The sequence below is a fragment of the Monodelphis domestica genome, chromosome 2, assembly GCF_027887165.1.
Source record: "Monodelphis domestica isolate mMonDom1 chromosome 2, mMonDom1.pri, whole genome shotgun sequence".
Lineage (NCBI taxonomy): Eukaryota > Metazoa > Chordata > Mammalia > Didelphimorphia > Didelphidae > Monodelphis > Monodelphis domestica.
The window spans coordinates 240644186-240665091 of record NC_077228.1 but is presented as its reverse complement, the minus strand read 5'-3'; the positions used below and the strand labels follow the sequence as shown (position 1 = coordinate 240665091).

At 37.1% G+C, this 20906-nt stretch overlaps 1 protein-coding gene across 5 annotated transcripts in view; it reads left to right on the top strand.

Moving 5' to 3' along the window:
* SEPTIN9 (septin 9) overlaps positions 1 to 20906 on the top strand; it is a 400470-nt gene that overhangs the window by 283561 nt on the left and 96003 nt on the right. Inside the window, exon 1 of one of the 5 annotated variants that reach the window (XM_007482963.3) lies at positions 17718 to 17868. The exons of the other annotated variants lie outside the window; for them this stretch is intronic. The gene's annotated coding sequence lies outside the window, so the exon portion shown is untranslated. Of the gene's footprint in view, positions 1 to 17717; positions 17869 to 20906 lie in introns of those variants that run through there. 5 annotated transcript variants of the gene reach the window in all.

The following is a 20906-nucleotide window of genomic DNA, read 5'->3' as shown; positions in this document are numbered from 1 at the left end:
CAAATAATAGAGGTGATAATGGGCATCCTTGTTTCACTTCTGATCTTAATGGGAATGGATTTTAGTTTATCCCCATTGCAGATGATATTAGTTGATGGTTTTAGATATATACTGTTTATTATTTTTAGGAACGACCCTTCTATTTCTATGCTTTCTAGTGTTTTTAGTAGGAATGGGTGTTGTATTTTATCAAAGGCTTTTTCTGCATCTATTGAGATAATCATGTGGTTCTTATTGGTTTTCTTGTTGATGTGGTCAGTTATGTGGATGGTTTTCCTAATATTGAACCAGCGCTGCATCCCTGGTATAAATCCTACTTGATCATGGTGGATGACCCTTCTGATCACTTGCTGGAGTCTTTTTGCTAATATCCTATTTAAGATTTTTGCATCTATATTCATTAGGGAGATTGGTCTATAATTTTTTTTCTCTGTTTTTGGCCTGCCTGGCTTTGGAATTAGTACCATGTTTGTGTCATAAAAGGAGTTTGGTAGAACTCCCTCTTTGCTTGTTATGTCAAATAGTTTGTATAGTATTGGAGTTAGCTGTTCTTTGAATGTTTGATAGAATTCCCTGGTGTATCTGTCAGGCCCTGGGGATTTTTTCTTAGGAAGTTCTTTGATGGCCTGGTGGATTTCTTTTTCTGATACGGGATTATTTAAGAAATCTATTTCTTCTTCTGTTAGTCTAGGCAATTTATATTTTTGTAAATATTCATCCATATCACCTAGGTTGGTATATTTATTGCCATATAGTTGGGCAAGGTAGTTTTTAATGATTGCCTTAATTTCCTCTTCATTAGAGGTGAGGTCCCCCTTTTCATCCTTGATGCTTTTAATTTGCCTTTCTTCTTTCCTTTTTTAAATTAGATTGACCAGTACTTTGTCTATTTTGTCTGTTTTTTCAAAGTACCAGCTTCTAGTCTTGTTTATTAGCTCAATAGTTCTGTCACTTTCGATTTTATTAATTTCTCCCTTAATTTTTAGGATCTCGTTTGGTTTTCTTCTGGGGGTTTTTAATTTGTTCGTTCTCAAGTTTTTTGATTTGCATTTTCAATTCCTTGATATATGTTCTCCCTAATTTGTTAATATATGCACTCAGGGATATGAATTTTCCTCTAAGTACTGCCTTGGCTGCATCCCATAAGGTTTGAAAGGATGTCTCGCCATTGTCATTTTCTTCAACGAAATTATTAATTGTCTCTATGATTTCTTCTCTAACTATCCAATTTTGGAGTATCATATTATTTAATTTCCAATTAATTTTGATTTCACTCTCCATGTACCCTTACTGATCAATATTTTTATTGCCTTGTGATCTGAAAAGGCTGCATTTATTACTTCTGCTTTTCTGCATTTGAGTGCCATGTTTCTGTGATCTAGTGTATGATCTATTTTTTGTGAATGTGCCATGTGGTGCTGAAAAGAAGGCATATTCCTTTTTCTCCATATGTCTATTAACTCTAATTTTTCTAAGATTTCATTCATCTCTTTTACCTCTTTCTTGTTTATTTTTTGGTTTGATTTATCTAAATTTGATAGTGGTTGGTTCAAGTCTCCCACTAATATGGTTTTACTATCTATTTCCTCCTTCAATTCTCCTAGTTTCTCTATTAAAAATTTGGATGCTATACCATTTGGTGCATACATGTTGATTAGTGATATTTCCTCATTGTCTATACTCCCTTTTAACAGAATTTATTTACCTTCCCTATCCCTTTTGATCAGGTCTATTTTTGCTTTGGCTTTGTCAGATATCATGATTGCAACTCCTGCCTTCTTTCGATCAGTTGAGGCCCAAAAGGTCTTACTCCAACCTTTAATTCTAACCTTGTGAGTGTCAACCCACCTCATATGTGTTTCTTGAAGACAACAAATGGTAGAGTTTTGGGTTCTAATCCAATCTGCTATTTGTCTACATTTTATGGGTGAGTTCATCCCATTCATGTTCAAAGTTATGATTGTCATTTGTGGATTCACTGGCATTTTGATATCTTCCCCTAGTTCTGACCTTTCTTCTTTAGCTATCTCCTTTTGAACCAGTGATTTACTTTAGGTCAGTCCCCCTAGTCCCCTCCCTTGAGATGCTTCCCTTTCTAGCCCCTCCATTTTTATGCTCCCTTCCCCCCTCTCCCTCCTTAATTTTCCTTTCTTTCTTGCCCTAATGGATAAGATAGAATTCAGGATCCCACTGGATCTACATGTTCTTCCCTATCAGAGTTGATTTCACTGAGAGTAAGGTTTAAGTAATTCTACTCTCTTCCTCTCCTTCTCATATGAGAGTTCTTCCCCTCCCCTTCCCATGTGTATCTTTATATGGGAAAGAGTATTCTATTAAGTCCCCCCCTATTTCTTGAAGTAAATCTTAGTGTTATCAATGGTTCCCCCCTTTTCCTTTCTTTGCCCCCACTTTCCCCAAATCTTCTTAATGCCCCAATCTTTCCCTATGCATGTTTCTTCTAACTACTCTAATGATGCATACAATTTTTTAGAGTTACACAAAACATTTCCCCCACATATTAATATATATAATTTGATGTAAATGTAGTCCTTATAGAAGAGAGTTTGACTTAAGGAAAAAGATAAGATTTATCTCCTTTTCCCTTTCTTTCATATTTACCTTTTCATGTTTCTCTTGCTTTCTGTGCTTGGATATCAAATTTTCCACAGAGCTCTGGTCTTTTCTTAGCAAATGTTTGGAAATCTTCTATTTTGTTCAATGCCCATACTTTCCCCTGGAAGTATATAGTCAGTTTTGCTGGGTAGTTGATTCTTGGTTGGAGACCCAGCTCTCTTGCCTTTCTAAATATCGTGTTCCATGCTTTGCGGTCTCTTAGTGTGTTAGCCGCTAAGTCGTGTGTGATCCTTATGGGAACCCCCTTATATCTGAAGCTCCTCTTCTTGGCTTCTTGTAGGATTTTCTCCTTTTCTTGGAAGCTCTTGAATTTGGCAGTTACATTCCTAGGTGTTGTCTTTTGGGGATTTAGTATAGAAGGTGTTCTATGAACCCTTTCTATTTCTATTTTGCCCCCTTGCTCCAGAACATGTGGGCAATTTTCTTTTATAATCTCCTATAGAATAATATCGGGTTTATTGTTTATCTCTGGTTTTTCTGGGAGACCGATGATTCGGAACTTGTCTCTTCTCCCTCTGTTTTCCAAGTCTGTGACCTTCTCAGTGAGATATTTTATGTTTTCTTCTAATTCATTAATTTTTTGGCTTTGCTTTATTGATTCTTACTGTTTTATGATCTCACTTTCTTCGAGTTGCTTAATTTTGGTTGTTAGGGACTGGTTTTGCTTTTCAACTTTGTCTGCCCTTCTATTGGATGCTTCGAGCTCTTTTTCCAAATGAGCAGTCTTATCTGTCAGACTGCTGATCTCTTTCTCCCATTTTTCTTTCCAGGTTTCCATCTTTTGGATAAGTTCCAGTTTGAGATCTTCCAGAGCTTGTTGATAGTTTCCATTTTGGGAGGCATGTTCTGATTTTTTTTGGATTTCCTCCTCATTCTCTTCTTTTCCTTGGGTACTTCCACCATAAAAGTTTTCAATAGTCACCTTTTTCCCTTTCTTCCTGGAGGCTTGATTTTGGGCCATGTGAGCCATCCCTTTGGTGGTTTTATTCCCCTTTCTTTTTTGGTCTGGGGTCTGGGTGATATGGGCGGGTTTTCTGTGAATTTAGGTTGCCTCAGACTAGTTCTTCCCAGCTTCCGAGGTTTCTTAGAGATCTGGGCCCCTAATCACAGCCACACTGCCCAGGTGTTCAGCTCCCTCCAGATAATCAGCGCATGGTCTGCCCCTGGAGTTTAGCTCTGCCCAGATGCTCAGCGCAACTGCCCCGAGTATAGCTCTGCGTACCCCCTATACTCAGCGCTGGGTTCTCCCGTGAAATAGCCCTGAGACCTTTTTTCCTGGCAGTCCCCAGATCCCAAGGACCTGGAGTGCCCGTCCCCCCCAGACAGAGACGTTCCCCACTCACTCGCTGTCCCAGTGAGCGCTCCAGTAGCTCACTCTGATTTGGTGGGGTAGTTTGGGGGTGGGGGGAGAAGGGCGGCTCAGTTCACGTTTCTGTGCAAGCTTTTCCTCCTTTTTATTATATTGTGGAAATGTTCAAACCCCACGTACCTTCGCTTCTGTGTTGTACTGGGGAGTACTGGGGAGTCCTTCTGTTCCTCCAAAGGTGATTTTTATGCTCCTTTGATGTAGTCTATTTTGTTCGGTGCCAGGGAGAGGAAGCGTGTGGTGTCTAGATTGCAGCCATGATTACCCGGAAGTCTTGAACAAATATTTCTTAAAAGAACTGCAAACTATTAACAGTCACAGAAAAGATTGTACCAAATAACTAATTATAGACAACTTGGAAATCAAAATAATTCAGAAATTTCAGTGCATAGTTAGCCAGTTAGCAAAAAAAAAAAGACAAAAGTTAAGTAATGGTCAGTGTTGGAGAAGTTGTGGAAAGACTGGCATACTAACACATTATGGGTGAAGTTGTGAATTGCTCCAGCTATTCTCAAAAGTAATTTGGATATTATTCAAAGATAGTAACTAAAAAAGTTCATGCCATTCGATCCAGAAATGCCACTGCTAGGCATAATACTCCAAGAAGGTCAGAGATAGAAACGAAGATCCACTATCCACCAAAATGTTTATAACAGCTATTTTTGTAGTGACAAAAAAGTGAAAACAGTGTAGCCCATTGAGTAGGAAAAGCTAAACAGATTGTAGGTGTATATAGAACACCTCATATATACTATCAGACTTGACTGATTTGTTGGTTAGTTTTTAGGGCCTTTAAAAATCTTTTAGTATAAGAATTATATTGTGGAATTAAGGTAAAATGTAAAAATCCAGTAGAGCATAAGCCCTTTGAAGGCATCTTTAAGTTCTAAGTTATGATAGGAACTTAATAAACTTAATAGATAAACTTGATAAAGTTTTTCCTGGGGGGGGGGGCGGAATGAAGTTGATACAAAAACAAAGATATCAGTAATCTTTTAAATATGATATTTACATTGAAATGTAAGATTGTGTGCATGCATGATTTCAAAATCTTTGCTAGATTGTACCAAATAACCACTTACCACCATGACAGAAAAGATCAGCAAATTTGGGACACATCTTTTGTAAAAGAAAAATATATCAAATTTGAAATCTCTCTTAATTGAGAACTTTGGAAGGAGATAACTGGTAAATCATTGTGTGGAAAAAATATTGACATGTATATATTTTGGGCAAAAGTTTTAGATGATTTTTATTTATTTTGGTAACATTTGCTAGATAAAATCTTGCATTTTTCCCATATTTGGCTCTGGAAATCAGTAATTTTTTCTGTAATATATTGTATCTTTTAATATATTAAATATACTTATTAATACATTAGTATCCAATATACTTAATATTATAGTTACTTTGTATGTTAATATATCTTTTTATATATATTTTAATCTTCCTGTGATTTTTTTCATAAATTCAGGAAATCAGCTAAATTTGTATATGTTGAAACCATGTAGATGAATTTCTGATGTATACAAATGCATTTTTGGTTTCCCTGATTTTGAAGTTCACTCTGATCATTAATCAACAAACATTTATTGCCTGCTTTGGACCAAGTACTACATTAGGCACTTGGGACATACAAATATATATGTGCCCTCAAAGAGCTCTGTCAGGGGAAACATGTAAATAAATAAACATATATGGAATATAGGTAGTATAGGGCCTGGACTTCTAATTTCATTGGTATAGACTCCAGACTCTAAATGAGAAAACACTTGCCACCAATGCAAGGCAGCTAATATTCAGCAATTTAGAATCCTAGAGAATTTCCTAAAGCAATGGGAAGTTAAGTGTCATGCCCAGGATCACATTAACAGTGGCCAGACATGGACCCAAACCTTCCTGCTTCAAAAACTAACTCTTTCTACATACTAGACCATGCTGCCTTTTACAAAAAATATAGTGGTGACAGCTAGGTAGCATAGTGGATAAAGTACCAGGCCTGGAGTCAGGAGCAACTGGGTTCCAATCTGTCCTAGAACATTCCTACCTGCATGATTCTGGGCAAGTTGCTTAACCCTCATTGCCTAGCCTTTGCTACCCATGTCTTAGAATTGATACTATGATGAAAGGTAAGAGTTAAAAAGAAAAACTATAGAAATTCCAAATTAAAAAAGTAATTGTGTATACTATGAGCTAGAGGAATCAGGAATATAGATATAGATATAGATATAGATATAGATATAGATATAGATATAGATATAGATATAGCAGAGAACCCCAGGTTTGTAGTCAAGAGACCTGGGTGTAAACAAGGAAACTCTATGGGATGCTATCATTAGCACTGTCAACAGCAGTGATTTAAGACATCTATCTAGTCCAATGAATTATACTCAGCTATTGAAAGAACTAGCAGTTATGATTGTTGTTACTGTCAGTAATATTTGGAAGATCATGGAAAATATTATTTGTTCTTTTTTCAAAAAGGGGGAAATTTTATTGATCGTTTTGTTTTATAAACCAGATTAGAATCATTCTAACTGGTCTCTTTATTCACAACATAGCTTGTTTTACTATCTTATCACAAGACAGTTCTATTAGTTAATCTTGTCCAGATAGAGTAAAGACCACTTGTATAATATTTGTCTATGGTATATGGGTTCCTTATCTATTCACATTTAGAAATCCTTAGGTCTTTAAATTAGAAATTGGTTTAAAAGGCCAGTCAAGTGAGAAATAAGCAAATCTTTTCATTTGCAGAGGCAAGTTGTTTTGATGTTTTTGTTTTTAGCCTTTATCTTCTGTCTTAGAATAAAAACAGTAAGGGCTAGGCAATAGAGGTTAAGTGACTTGCCTAGGGTCACACAGGTAGGGAGTGTCTGAGGTCAAATTTGAATCCAGGACTTCCTGGCTCTAGGCCTGGCACTCAATCCACTGAGGCACCAAGTATTTTTTTTTAATTGGGAAACATCACAAATATCTTATAAAGTTATTATCCATAGATCATGTTATATTAATGAATCAAGAGTATGAATTTGAAAACCTTGCATTGATTTTTATAGAGTATTATTTAAACAAACATCCACTAAGTTTCAGGGTGACATTTTTATTACAAAATTAATTTGCCTCATCATCATTACTAAGAAAAAATGGCAATTTCCTCTTTTAGCTCATTCTTTGAAGTGCTTTGGCAGGAAAAAGCCAGCATGTTTCATAATAGTTTAGAAATGACCTATTCTTAGATTATCATATGATTTTCAAATTGCCTTTCTTTTAATGGAATATATTTATAAAATTGATTATCCTTATAATAACTTGAAAAACTGTTTGTAAAATATCATTCATATTTTTATATAAATATTTATCTATGAAGCATGTAATGTATACAAAATTACATAAGGCCCTATCTTTTAAACTAATGCTTAAGAGTACTAAGATTTTGTATTAACAAAAATTGAGCTCTGCCAATTCCGAACACTGTATCATTTTAAATTTCCAGTTAGAGTGAAGATTTCTTTTATTGTAGAATCGCCATAAATAGGTTTGCCAAGTTACAAATCATTCCTAATGTGAGTTTTATTAATATATTGTATATATCTAATCAAATGAGCTTCCAATGCTTTATCTTCTTTCTCTCTTTAAAAAAACCAAATTCTTACTTTCCGTCTTCTAAGAATATACTAAGTATCAATGCTAAGTATCAGTTCCAAGGCAGAAGAGTAGTAAGAGATAGGCAATGGAGGTTCAGTGACTTGCCCAGGATCACAGATAGAAAGTGTCTGAGGCCAGATATGAGTCCAGGGACCTTCTGTCTCTAGGCCTAACTTTCAGGTTACTGAGTTACCTAGCTGCTTCTACTTTGTCTACATTCAATGCAAAAAGAGATTTTGTTTTTTCAACTAATCATGAAAATTTTTGGATATGTGGGCATTTCTCTCTCTGTAAGTTGTACCATGTGAAGAGGCATCATTCTAAGCATATCAGTTGCTGAATATAGCACTAACATTTCTATCTGATGAGGCTTTTTTTGTGATACAAATGATTTTCTAGTGTCACATATGTGGTTTCTGAAGAAGTCTGGTTTTGCTTATTTAAAACATCTAATTGGCTGGGCATGATGATGCACATTGTAGTTTGAGCTACCTGGGATACTGAAAATAGTGGATCACTTGAGTTGGCAGTTCTGAAGCAAATACAGTGGTCCATTGATAACTATAACTTGTGAATTGCTATATTAATAGATCAGGGACGATCTTTTTTGGATTTTGGATTTTTTCTTTTTCTATATTTCCATCATTTAAAAAAACCTCTTATTTCTGCTTATACTAGTTTTATCTGCTTCAATGAATTCCTTTTTAAAGTTGTTTTTGTTTATTACAAAATCGAATTGCTTTGCTTCTAAAAATTGAAACAAAAAACATTTTAAATAAGTTTAATTATTGAAAATTTCAAACATTTTCTGGTTACTTCAAGTTTTTAAAAGTTGTATTGACTTCAAGGTAGTCTATTTTATTTACAAAAATGAATAACATTGAAAAATATAGCAAATATGGTGCTTTTAAAATACAACAGAAAGATTGCTTAACCTTGAAATTATGTGCTTAACTTTCAAGTGTAGCAGGAATCCATCTCATTTGTGATAGGAGCCTATGTTGACTTTTGTGGACAGAGGCTGACTTAAATTTAATGTCATTTCTGTGTATTTTGTGAAATAATAACAGTATGTCATTTACTGGAGGTTGAAGTGAAAAGTTCTACCTGTGTTGACTCTGACTTGAATTTTGCTTTCATCGAAAAATGTGATGGTGTTTATGTAGGAATTATACTAAAAAATATTTAATTGTTTTGGGGCCATTGTAGTGGCATGCTTCCCTAAGATTATATAGTTAATTAGTGGCAGAGTTAGAACTAGAACCAGAAATTTGTCATCAGACTTCTAGTCTAGTGGTTTTTTTCCCTACTCAAATGCCCTAGAGATTTTTAAATGATCTTTATGAAATGCATATTTTAAAATATCCTTCAAAGGGTCTTCTGGCATTCAGTTTACATGTTTTCCCACTCCCCAACCCATCTTATTGTTAGTAGCCTTCAGTTAGTCACCACTGTCCCAGAGGGCTATTATCTATTGACGCAGGGTGACACTTGGGAGACAATAATAGAGAATAATCTAAACTCCTCATTACATGGACTCCAATGGAGTAAGATGAGTTGGGGATAAACTTTTGAAATTTCTAATGAGGTTATTTTATTACAGTTCTTTCTGCTCTTAAAGAACAGTCTTCTTAGAAAAGAAAATACTTACTGCAGTTTACCTGGGTGTGAAAACAATGGCCCCCTCCTTTTGCCAGAAGGATAAAATTGACAAATTCCTCTGGCATTCAAAACTTTTTTAGAGTTTTATTCTAGCAGAATCATAAAAATAGAGAATTGGAACAAACATTTGGAACATCAGGAACCATCTATGGAACCTATTCACTAGGGGGATTCCTCATTATATATCCTATAAATCATTATCTAGCTTCTGCATGAAAACTCCAAGTATTGGAACACCCACTAGCTTTTTTTTTTTTAACCCTTACCTTCTGTCTTAGAATCAATACTGTTTATTGATTCCAAGGCAGAAGAGCAGTAAAGGCTAGGCAGTGGGAGTTAGGTGACTTGAATCAGGGTCACACAGCTAGGAGGTGTTGGAGGCCAGATTTGGTCCCAGGACCTCCCTCCTATCTAAGTCTGGCTTTCTACTCACCGAGCTACCGAGCTACCTAGCTGCTCCTAGCTATACACTTTTGAACAACTCTAATTGTTGGGAATTTTTCTGGAATCAAGCCTAAATGTGCTTCCTTCTAAATAGGTTCTGGTTTTGCCCTCTGGTGCTAAACAGAACAAGTCTATTATCTCCTACATGTAGTAGTCCTTCAAATACTATGGATTCAGATATCATCAAATATAATATATTACCTATGTAAAGCATAAATGACAAATATCATTTCCCTTCCATCCCTCCAAGTCTTTTTTTTCTCCAGGCCAACATTCCTCCAAGTGATCCTCATATGTTCCTTGCTTGACAATATCTTTTGCACCTTTTTCTCTTCTCTACTCACATAAATACTTCCTTAATTTGAACCCTCAGAACCTCTCACCTGAACTCTTGCAATATCTTCCCTTTTTTTTTTTTAAACCTTTACCTTCTGTCTTATAGAATCAATACTGTGTATTGGTTCCAAGGCAGAAGAGTGGTAAGGGCTAGGCAACAGGGTTAAGTGGCTTATCTGGGGTAATACAGGCAGTATCTTATATATAGGTATCCCTCTCTCTTGATCAATTCATCCTCCACACAAGCATTCAATGAAGTTTACTAAAGAATTCATGCTTCTACATAAATCAAGCCCTTTTTCCAGTTCATTATTACTGTCAAGGGAAGTGCTATCCTTCTGTTCACCAAGGTTCACAATCTTTTTGCCATCCTTGACTTGCCCCACATCCAATAAGATGTCAAATTTTGTTTTTAACTTTTATACCATCTCACACCTATGACTTTCTCTTTAGTTATGCTTACCTCTTTAGATTTTCCTCTCAGCAACTCCCATTTGGTTAATAAAATTGCTACCCAATTGGCAACCATAAGTTCTCTCCTGAACCCTATACTTTCAAGGTTCTCTCGTTTGATAAACCTTCTGCCCCCATGCATTCAATTATCACCTTTATGTACGTGACTCCTAATCCCAGTCCCATATCACCAACTCTCCATTGGATATTTCAGATGACATAGGGATCTCAAACTCAAAATGCTAAAAATGGTGCTTACCACCCTCACTTCCCCCTCTTCTTAGCTTTTCTTTTACATCTGATTTCTGAATGTTTGGAAATTAACTCACTTCTAGTGAAAAAGTGAAGGTAACTCTTTCTTAATCCTGCAACTGGTGTAAGAAAAGCCAGGAATCAGTTTGAAAAGAAGACCAACTCAATTTTAAACTTAACTAGCATGGATAGAGAGGGCAGCTAGGTGGTGCAGTGGTTAGAGTTCCAGGTCTGGAATCAGAAAGGCTCATCTTCCACAGTTTAAATCTAGCCTTAGACTAAGTAGCTGTCCTGAGCAAGTCATTAAATGCCTCCGTGTCTGCAAAATAAGCTGGAGAAGGAAATGGCAAACCACTCCAGTATGTTTGACAAGAAAACCTCCAATTGAAATTACGAAGAGTCAAACATGACTGAAAAACAACTGAACAACAATGTGCCAGGCATTAGGTAAGGTGTTTGGGATTCAAGTACAAAATAGTGGCATGATTCCCACTTCCAAAGAACTTTTGTTCTAACTGGAGAGACAATAAGTATATGTAAAAATATAGCCAGTTCTACTATAACAAAATATATGTTCTCAGAAAGCACTGTGCTATGAAAAATCTTGCAATAAAAACCATAGAGCTTATGAGAAAAATGCAATTGGGGCATAGGGCTCAAAAACTTCATCCATGACACATAAAAAAAGATGGGAACCTACTAAAAATCAGTTTTGTACATGTTAAATGGTTAAGAAATACATAAATATTACCATAAGTAGTGGCTGTGTCAAGGCTCAGCCTGTTCCTGAGCTGAATAAGTAATTTGCTGTGGGTGGGTGAACTTGATGGAAGGAGATAGTTGGAGGTGGTGAGGTGAGGGTCTGATGTTCTCCTTCATCAGAACACATACAATAAAGACAACTTTACCTTGATAAAGACCTGAAATTTGCTTTGGGAAGTAGGCATTGGAAGAGTTGTAGTTTATGAGTTCCTATGGAGTAGTTTTCTGCATTCTTACAGTTTCTTGAGGAAGAAATGACAAAGAAGCAAATTCAAAATTCTCTTGATGCTCAAAATATTCCCAAAGATATTGTTTGCATTAAAAAGGGAAATCATTTGCATTGGAACAAATTTATATTTTGAAAACATGGTATAGCAGAACTTTATAAAACAGATATAAAATAAAAAAGCAAAAATATATTGTTGTTCAGTTCCAATTAGGGTTTTCTTGGCAAAGATACTGTAATGGTTTGCCATTTCTTTCTCTAGCTCATTTGAGAGGTAAGGAAATTGAGACAAACAGGGTTAAGTGATTTACCCAGTGTCACACAGTTAATAATTGCAGAGGCCAGATATTAAATTAGACAGAGAAAGCCTTCCTGACTCCATGCCTGACACTCTCTCTAGCTGCTGTGGATTATGAGCCTATAGAAGAAATGGAGGTGGAGAAGTCTGAAAAGATCCTAAAGATCTGTCACAAAAAGCCAGAGAGGAGATAGTATCAGTGGGAGAGGGTGGTCAACAGTATCAAATGTAGTAGCTAGATCAAGAATGATGAGGACTCAAAGGAGTCCATTATGTTTGCCCATTAAACACTTTCAGTTGATTAATGACATCAGAAGTCAGATTAAAAAGGATTGATGAGTGAGAGAAGGGGAAATAGAGGCAGCAAATACCTTTTTCAAGGTATTTGGCTAAGAATAAAAGAAGAGATGAAAGAATGAAGAGATACAGGACAACAGCTTGAGGGAATGACCAGTGATTGATTAGTACAGAGAGATGAAGATAAATAAAGAAGAAAAGTCACAGGTAGATAATGGGTGGCAGATGAATAATGAAGCTTCAGTCTCCAGTGGATGCCTCAGAGGGAACCAGCTTGATTATGGGACTATTCTTTCACCTGAATAGCTAATCGGGTTGGGAAATGAGTGACAGTTCCCTCCCTCTTCAAGTTGGGGTTCACTCTGAACTTGAAGGATGTAGGTGCTGTAGTCACTGATATGGCAAATCCAATACTCCCACTAAAATATAATTGGGAAATATTTAACATTAAAAATATAATAGAACATGGAAAATGTTAGTATGTGGTTTTCTTAAGTCATTATGCCATCTACAGGGATCCTTATATATGATTTAGTGGCTCCTATTTCTTTTTAAGTTTGACATCACCTGTCTAAGGCACAAGTCAAGTAGCTGTTAGAATTAATGGAACATAGAGGCAAAATTTCAAGTCCTTTAATGAAAGCTGGCTACATAATATGATTAAAGGAATGATTATTCTAAGATGCATTGTAAATAGTAAAGGGAGAAATTCACCATTCTTATCACTTATTCTCCACTTCAGTATCATCTTCAGCTTCTTACTCTCACTCTTTATATACTCAGTCTTTGTCAATTCTTGTCATTTCTTTCTCCATTGCTTCCCTGAAATCCATACGTTTCTCTTGATTACACCTAACTACTACTCTACTTTAGATTCTCTTGACTTTTCCCCTAAGCCTACTGTAATTACTACCTTAAATCATTCTCAACACAGCCACCAAAATCATATACCTAAAATCCAGTTGTAACACAATACACCTTCTGTCTCTGTCACACACACACTGCCCTTCCCTGCCCTCTATTTAATAAACTCAAGTGGCTGCCTAAATTACCTCTAGTATTAAATATAAACTCCTCTGTTTGGTCATCACAGTCTGGACCCTTTCCACTTTTGAGGTATTTTTACATCGAAGAGTTTTTTTTTTAAATAGTGTTTGTTTAATTTTTTAAGGCCTGGGGGAAGGGGAAGGCAGGCATAATTATTAGATAGCATGAGATTAAGTGACTTCCTCCTAATTATGAATAGGAGAGTAAGAAGCAGATGGTAGGAGGAATCATCTAGGACTCAGATTTGGCCAGGTATGATGAATGTTACAATAAGAGCTCCGGTGAGCCATTATTATTGAACTAGAATTCTAGGATCAAGACTTGTAAAGAGAAGAAAATGAGGACAGGGCAAGAGTGATGGCCTGGGATCACTGGCCATCATGTCCTGGGATCGACAGGGCTGAAGATTATGGTGAAATCAAAGAATAAATTTAGGGGAACAGGGCATAGAGAGAAATAGAATGAAAGGAGGTTATGATCACATCTGGATTTAGGAATTATTCATCATGAAAGTGGACCATGTGGATAAAGAGAAAATCAAAAGTATGAATCAGTATGGGTATATGTGGCTATGGGGGACTAAAGGAGAAATTTAGAGGAGTTGGACAGATTGAGAGATGGGATGGTCAGAATATTTGTTGGAACAGTATTGTGGAAATGGAAATGCCGAAGTACAAGGGTGGGAGTTGAAGTGGAGATAAATTATACTGCCTAATCTCTTCACTATAAAAAAGTAAACCTCTTTCTCCATAACTGATTTCTTATCCCATTCCACACAGTCTTCTCTCCTCAAGCCTCCCAAACCTCTCCCTTCCTAAACTCTTTTAGCTAAGAACCTTCACTTTTTTTTTTAGGAAACTAGGGGCATTCACCACAAATTTCCTATAACCCTAACCTATCTCTTCCTATTTAAAACCCTTTGCTATATTTTAAGAAGGGTATTGACAAATTGAAGAATGTCCAGATGAAGGTGATTGTGTAATGTTTCAAAATCATTCCATATAACAATTGAAGAAACAAGAGAGATTTCCCCTAGAAAAGACTTTCAAAGACCTGATTGCTATTTTCAAGTATTTTAAGACTGAAGACTTGTTATATATGTTAAAGAAAGATGACTTGTTCTGCTTGTTCCTGAGGACAGAACTAGAAACTTAAAATTGCCTAGAGGCAGATTTCAGTTGGATTTTGAAAAGGAATTTATATGATGTCTAAGTTCATGAATATAACTACATATAAATTGCAACCTGGAATACTGAAGTTGTATAAGCTGGCCAAAGCCATTCATGTGCTGCCTTCCTTAAACCTACAAGGCATATTAATTATCCAGTGAGGGAGTATATTTATGTTGTCCACTAGGTGGTGGTCTATACAAGCCACCAATTCCATGTTCTTTTCCCCTTCTGGTATTCTTGGGAGGAGCTATCCAAGATACCAGAATGTGGCTCTGAAGGCCATTGTGGAGAAATTGAAAATGAGTACTGGTTGCATCCTGAATTTCTGTAAGGCATTGTTTTTAACCTGGGGTCTGGGAATTAAAAAAAAATTTTTTTTTGTAACCATATTTCAACATGAATGCCTTTGTAATCCTATAATAATTTATGCATTCTAAGGAGTCCATAATTTTCATCCAAAGTCCAAAGGGATCTGTCATAAAAGAATTAAGCCTCTGTGGTTGGGCATGATGTGAAGTATTGCTCATAAATATTTTAAAATCAGAAATCATGGGGGCATCTGGGTAGCTCAGTGGATTGAGAGCCAGGCCTAGAGATGGGAGGTCCTAGGTTCAAATGTGGCCTCAGAATCTTCCTGGCTGTGTCATCCTGGGCAAGTCACTTAACCCCCATTGCCTAGCCCTTACTACACTTCTGCCTTGGAATCAATATTGATTCCAAGATGGAAGGTAAGGCTTTAAAAAAAAAAAGGAAATCTAATAAGAAATCTATGGCTGTGCCACCACAAATTTCCTTTTTTTAAAAAATGAACTCCCCCCTCCCATTCATTGGACTTTACAACATGTTACCATGGCAAAAATGAAAGGAAAAATGGTGAATACTCTAATGTGGAGTCCTCTGCCCCAATCAGATAGTTCCTTTCTTGAATTTATAACAGATATTTCTCCCTACCATGTGGGATCCCACACCTTGAAGCTATCTTTTTCCTCTGGTACTTTTACTCATATATCTAACTTTGTATTTCTGAACTGTCTCTTCCTAGTCTAGTATCTCCACTTGGTCCATGGGAGTAAGAGAGGAGAGAGTTCTTTTCTCCCCTGCTTCCCCATATAACCCTCAGTAGTTCCTTTTTAAGGGCATGGTTCTTGCTCCATTGCTAGATAGGCATGCTGTTTTTAGATACAACCCTAAGGGGGAATAACTGATTTTTTTCAGGTATTAACATGGAAGTTTCCTATGTGATGTAGTTGTCCTTTATCCATAGGCCAAAGCCTTCCCTATTAATTCTCTTAAGATGACTAAAGACTTATTCACATTTTTCATTGGGGTTAGTGGAAAAGTCCTTAACATCTATTTTATACTTCATGATTACATTGCTAATCTGATGAATTCATTCTGTGCCTACATCAATTGAAGTAGCATGGAAAATTTCTTCCCTAAATGGATTACATTTTGAGCCTTCTCTCTGCCAGGTAGTCAGCAGCATTTATTGACTACTGTAAACCTCAAAATTTCTTAGACTTATAAATGTTGGAAATTTCACCATTGGGATATTTCATACTTGGAAAATTTCTTACTGATAGTCTATTGGAATGTGAACCCCATTGGCATGGGAGGATCCTCCTCTTCCCTTCTTAAGATTACTTTAGGACAGAAACCTTTTGCTGAACAATGGAAAGGACTTTGACCTATGCTTAAGCATAGAACAGGAATTTCTTTGAGTCATGATTGATTTTAGAATTGATACAATGGAGATACTTGGAATCAATCTCCACCCTATTCAGTCCTAACAGGATTGAGTAAGGGCTGCAGCCTAGATCAAAATTTAATTATTTCAATCTCTACCCTACTCAGGTTAACAGGATTTAGAAAGGGCTGTAGCAAAGGATCAAAGATTTAATTATTTGAAAATATGACCTTCAACAGACATGTGCAAAGCCAGACTACTGTGTGCCATATATTGTGCCAAGAGCTAGAGATAAAAGGCAAAAAAAGAAAAAAAATAGTTTAATAGGGATGATATTACAGAAGGAATCAGATAACTAACATAGGGAAGGCACTAGTATTAACAGGGGGAATGGAAAAGACTCTCTTTGTAGAAAGTGCAATATTTTATCTGGAACTTGGAGAAAGCCTGGGAAACTAGGAGACAGAAATGAAAAGGGAGAGAGAGCAACCAGGGTAAGTTCTCTGAGTTTGGAAATAGAATGTCTTTTGCAAGTAAACCAGTGTCAAGTGGTGGAGTACATGAAGCAACATAGATATCAAGAATACTGGAAAGAAAGGAAGGGGCTAGGTTATGAAGGTCTTGGAGTGCAAATGTGATTGCATTAATTGGACCGGAGGGGGGTATTGGATTTCCTCCTCCCCATATGCATATTTTTTTTGGTGATTCTCTTTCTAATACCAAACTTGCCTTTCTTAAGTCTTTTCCCCTGGAGTTATACTAATTTCACATTTGGAATCTTCCTCTCCCAGTTATGAAGCATATGAATAAAATGTATGAGAATCATATGAAAAAAGCCCTGGATAATACCTAGTTTTAAAACCTGACTCTGCCACTTGCTTATCTCTCTAGCCCTTAGTTACCCGGTGGACTTAGATAAACTTTAAGGTTTTATGCCTTTCAGCTCTAAATCTAAACTTGGAAATGACTTGAAAGATGACATAAATGCTTGATGAATGTAGCTCAAACCTTGTATTTTACAGATGAGGAAACTGAGTAAGAGAGGTTATAGAGGTTATAGAAGTTCCCACAAGTAGCTGAGAACACAGATTCTTTGATTTCAAGGCTACACACTCTTTCCATTATATCAAGGTATATGGATTAAACCAAGATACAGAAGAGGGGAGCAATTGCATTACTTTATGGTCATATTGCTTAGGTAACACCCCCATCTCTAGCCTGGCTCCTTTATCTTGCAAGGGACTTGGAAATTTACTTGGCAGAGGCAAAAGAAGATTCAGGTCTTTTCAGAGCTCTTTCCTGGTGGTGGTGGTGGGGAGGGTATTTTCTACAGAGAAGCAGTTTCGTCCTTCCTTTCAGGGATCGTTCCCTTCCAGCCAAATTTCTCTCCCCCTAGCAGCTGCCCATTGAAACTTCCTACAGCTTGCCTCCCTACCTCTCTCTGCTGCACTCGGGGAGTCTCCTTGTTCTGAGCAGCCACAAAGCCCCTTTGATCATCTACTAGGCTCCGAGCCATGTGACCCGGGGGTGGGTGGGACTAGTCTCTCTACATATCCAGTGGGATACAGAATTACCGCTGCTTGGGTGAGTCTACACAATCCCTTTGTTCTTTCTAATAATTCCAGTTGTTACCTTGTGGGTCTCCAGGTCGATGGGTTACTCTCTCTGGCCATAGGTTACCAGGGGGTGGGTGAGGTGGGGGGCTGAGACAGGTAGAAACCTGGAGTTTGGTGAGCTTGCTTGCAGGCAGGGGCGCTGCATTGAGCAGAAAGCAGGAAGCCTTTTGCCTATCATTCTTGAAATGAGAAAGGTCAGAAGAGCCAGTTGCAAGACAGTTTAGCCTACTTTGAGGATTGTCCTACTGAAGGCTGAGTCACTGGGAGAAGGGGGAATTTGGTTTCAACTCTAGAACCAGATTTTTTGAAGCAGAAGAAAAAAGGGCTTTGTATGATTATAGCTATCTCTTTGTAAATATTTGGCCAAGTGAACTGAGTGGTTTAATTTCTCCTGTTGGGATTTTTTCTTGCAGAATATTTCAATTTGGAAGTAGCTTTTCTGGCTTTCTGTGGTGTAAGAAAGAAAGAAAAACTTCCTAAAACTAGCAAATCGATTCCCTACCACAGGTTAGGAGGTTCACTGGGGAACACCTTAGATGGGGGCCAAATTTGATTTTTAAAATATTCTCTAAACAAGAGTTCTTAGATCTTTGTTCCCTTTTCTTTTGAACATTTGCAATGGCTTTTTGCTGGTGTTTATCCTTTCTGGGAGTAAAGGAAGAAAGGATTTTTGTTTTTCTTTCTTTTTGTTTTTTGTTTTTTTAGAAAATCAGGGGCAAAATACTTGCTTCTTGCCAGAGTAAGTTCCCTCACTTTGAGGATGTAACTTGAGGGGGGGGGGAGGGAGCACTTTGCCACATGGAGTTGTTTAGAGGAGTATGGATCAGTATAAGCATAGAGTACCATCTGCTCTTGAAATCAAAACCCAAATGTCCTGGGGTGATTCATTCATTTTTACAGCATGCTGTTAATTCCACTTTTTCTGTCCCAAGCTCTCTCTGACATAAAATCTCCTTGGGTTTGTGGTAAGAGGTTTAAGGGTGGCATCTTCCTATTCCCTTGTTTGAAATTCTCTTCTTTTAAAGGAAAAATAAGAGAGACTGCCATTGGTGGGTCTCATAGTTCCTTGAAAATCCCTATGGTTTTAAACTGTTCTTCCCTCTTCCATCTGACTGGAGCTCTAAGAAGGCACCTGGTGGGTCAGCTTGGAATCTGTTTTTGATCTTTAATAGGAAAATCTGCTTGAGAGAATTGAGTGGAGGTAGTGAAAGGACATGCAAATGAACTTTTTATTATTCAGTTTAACTCCTTTCCTCCCTAGGAGCTATGGGAAAAAACTGCAGCAAATTTCTGCTTGATATAAGTAGGAACTTTCTGACTGACCACTGAAGCTGCTTAAATGAGGTAGCTAGTTGATTGCTCTTTGTTAGGAGAGGTTTAGAGGGAGAGGTTAGATTAAATAACCTTTGAAATCCCTCTAAATCTGAGACTGATAAAATTTAAAAGTACTTCCTTTTGATTTTCAACTTGTGAGGAAGTTAATTTAATTATCACCCCCCCCCCCCCATGAAACTAGCTCCTAGTGACTTATTTAGGGTCTTATAGTCACTTAAGGGTTTAATGATTTGTCATTTCTCTTTCACTAGCTCCCTAAAGTACCCCCGGGGGGACTTCTTTCTAAAGAATATTAAGTTTAGTGTTTAATTCTAAGGATCCTGGTGAGTTCCCTTGAATGAAGATATATATATATATATATGTGTGTGTGTGTGTGTGTGTGTGTGTATGTGTGTGTGTATACACACACACACATATAGGGGGAGAATTGCTTTCTCTTTTCTTAAGACTTTTCCTAGGACAAAGACAGATTAGCAGATTATGTTGCATTCTTATTGCAAACTTTTTTTATACTCTTGTGTGAACATATTGTTCCTCTCAGTAGAATGTACATTTCTCCTGGGCAGACCTTGTTTCCTTTGTTTTTGTATCCTGGCACAGAGCACCAATGCTTTGCATATAGAAATCTCTTAATAATTGCTTGCTGCTTGACATTTCTCAATTTTCAAATTGTATTTTCTGCTGTCAATGCCAGTGACTCAATGATACCTTTCCCACACTCAGTTAAAATGAAATACAAGTACCTCTGGGGGCCAAAAGAGTCTGAATAGCAGATGCACTGACAGAAACTTTGGACTTGAAGTTACAGGGTCTGGATTTGAGTCCTGACTTAGCTACTTACTGTATGGTGGCCCAGTAGAAAGACTATTGGGCCTGGAGTAAGAAAACCAGAGTACAAATGTAACCTCAGCAGAGTGATCCTGGGCAAGTCACTTAACCTCTGTTTACTCTAATCCATTGGAGGAGGAAATGGAAAACTACTCCAATGTCTTTGCCAAGAAAACCCCATGCTTTGGTTCACAGGGTCATGAAAACTTGGACATGACTGAACTTTTTTTTTTTTAACTTCCTCTGGGAAATGAGACTAGATGTTCCTTAATATGCCTTTCAGATCTGACTCTAATGATCCTATTGGGTCTCTGAATCTGATGAGGTTCAAGGTTGTGGCATTTTATACTTCCTTTTAAAGGGAGAATAGCTCTATAACACTGGAACATTTGTACTGGGCTATACTTAGAGTATTTGTGGCATCTTTCTTCTCCCAAGGATTCAGTCATTGATTGTTGGATATCATTTCCTTTTAAAATTCTTATTCTGACACATGACAGTTGAATAGCCTGTTTAGCTCCAGAGAGGACTGCATTGCAGTAGTGGTTATGCTCAAAGTTCCTTTGAGAGGAGTGGAAGAAAATATGGACAGTTATATTAAGTGATGTTGCAGCTAGTGTTCCCTCTAACCAGAATAACATAAAACATTGCAACTCAAATTTGGAACACCCAGTCTTTCAGTTTCTTTTTGTGTGATAGATTCAAAGGACTTTAACATTGTTTAACTCAAGTTCCATTTTCTTATTTCCCACTCTAAATTTGCAAGAGGCCTCATTCTGGCTTCCTGCCACTCGACATGTCTCTGGGCCTCCTCCCACTCCCATTTATACACAGGAAATGCAA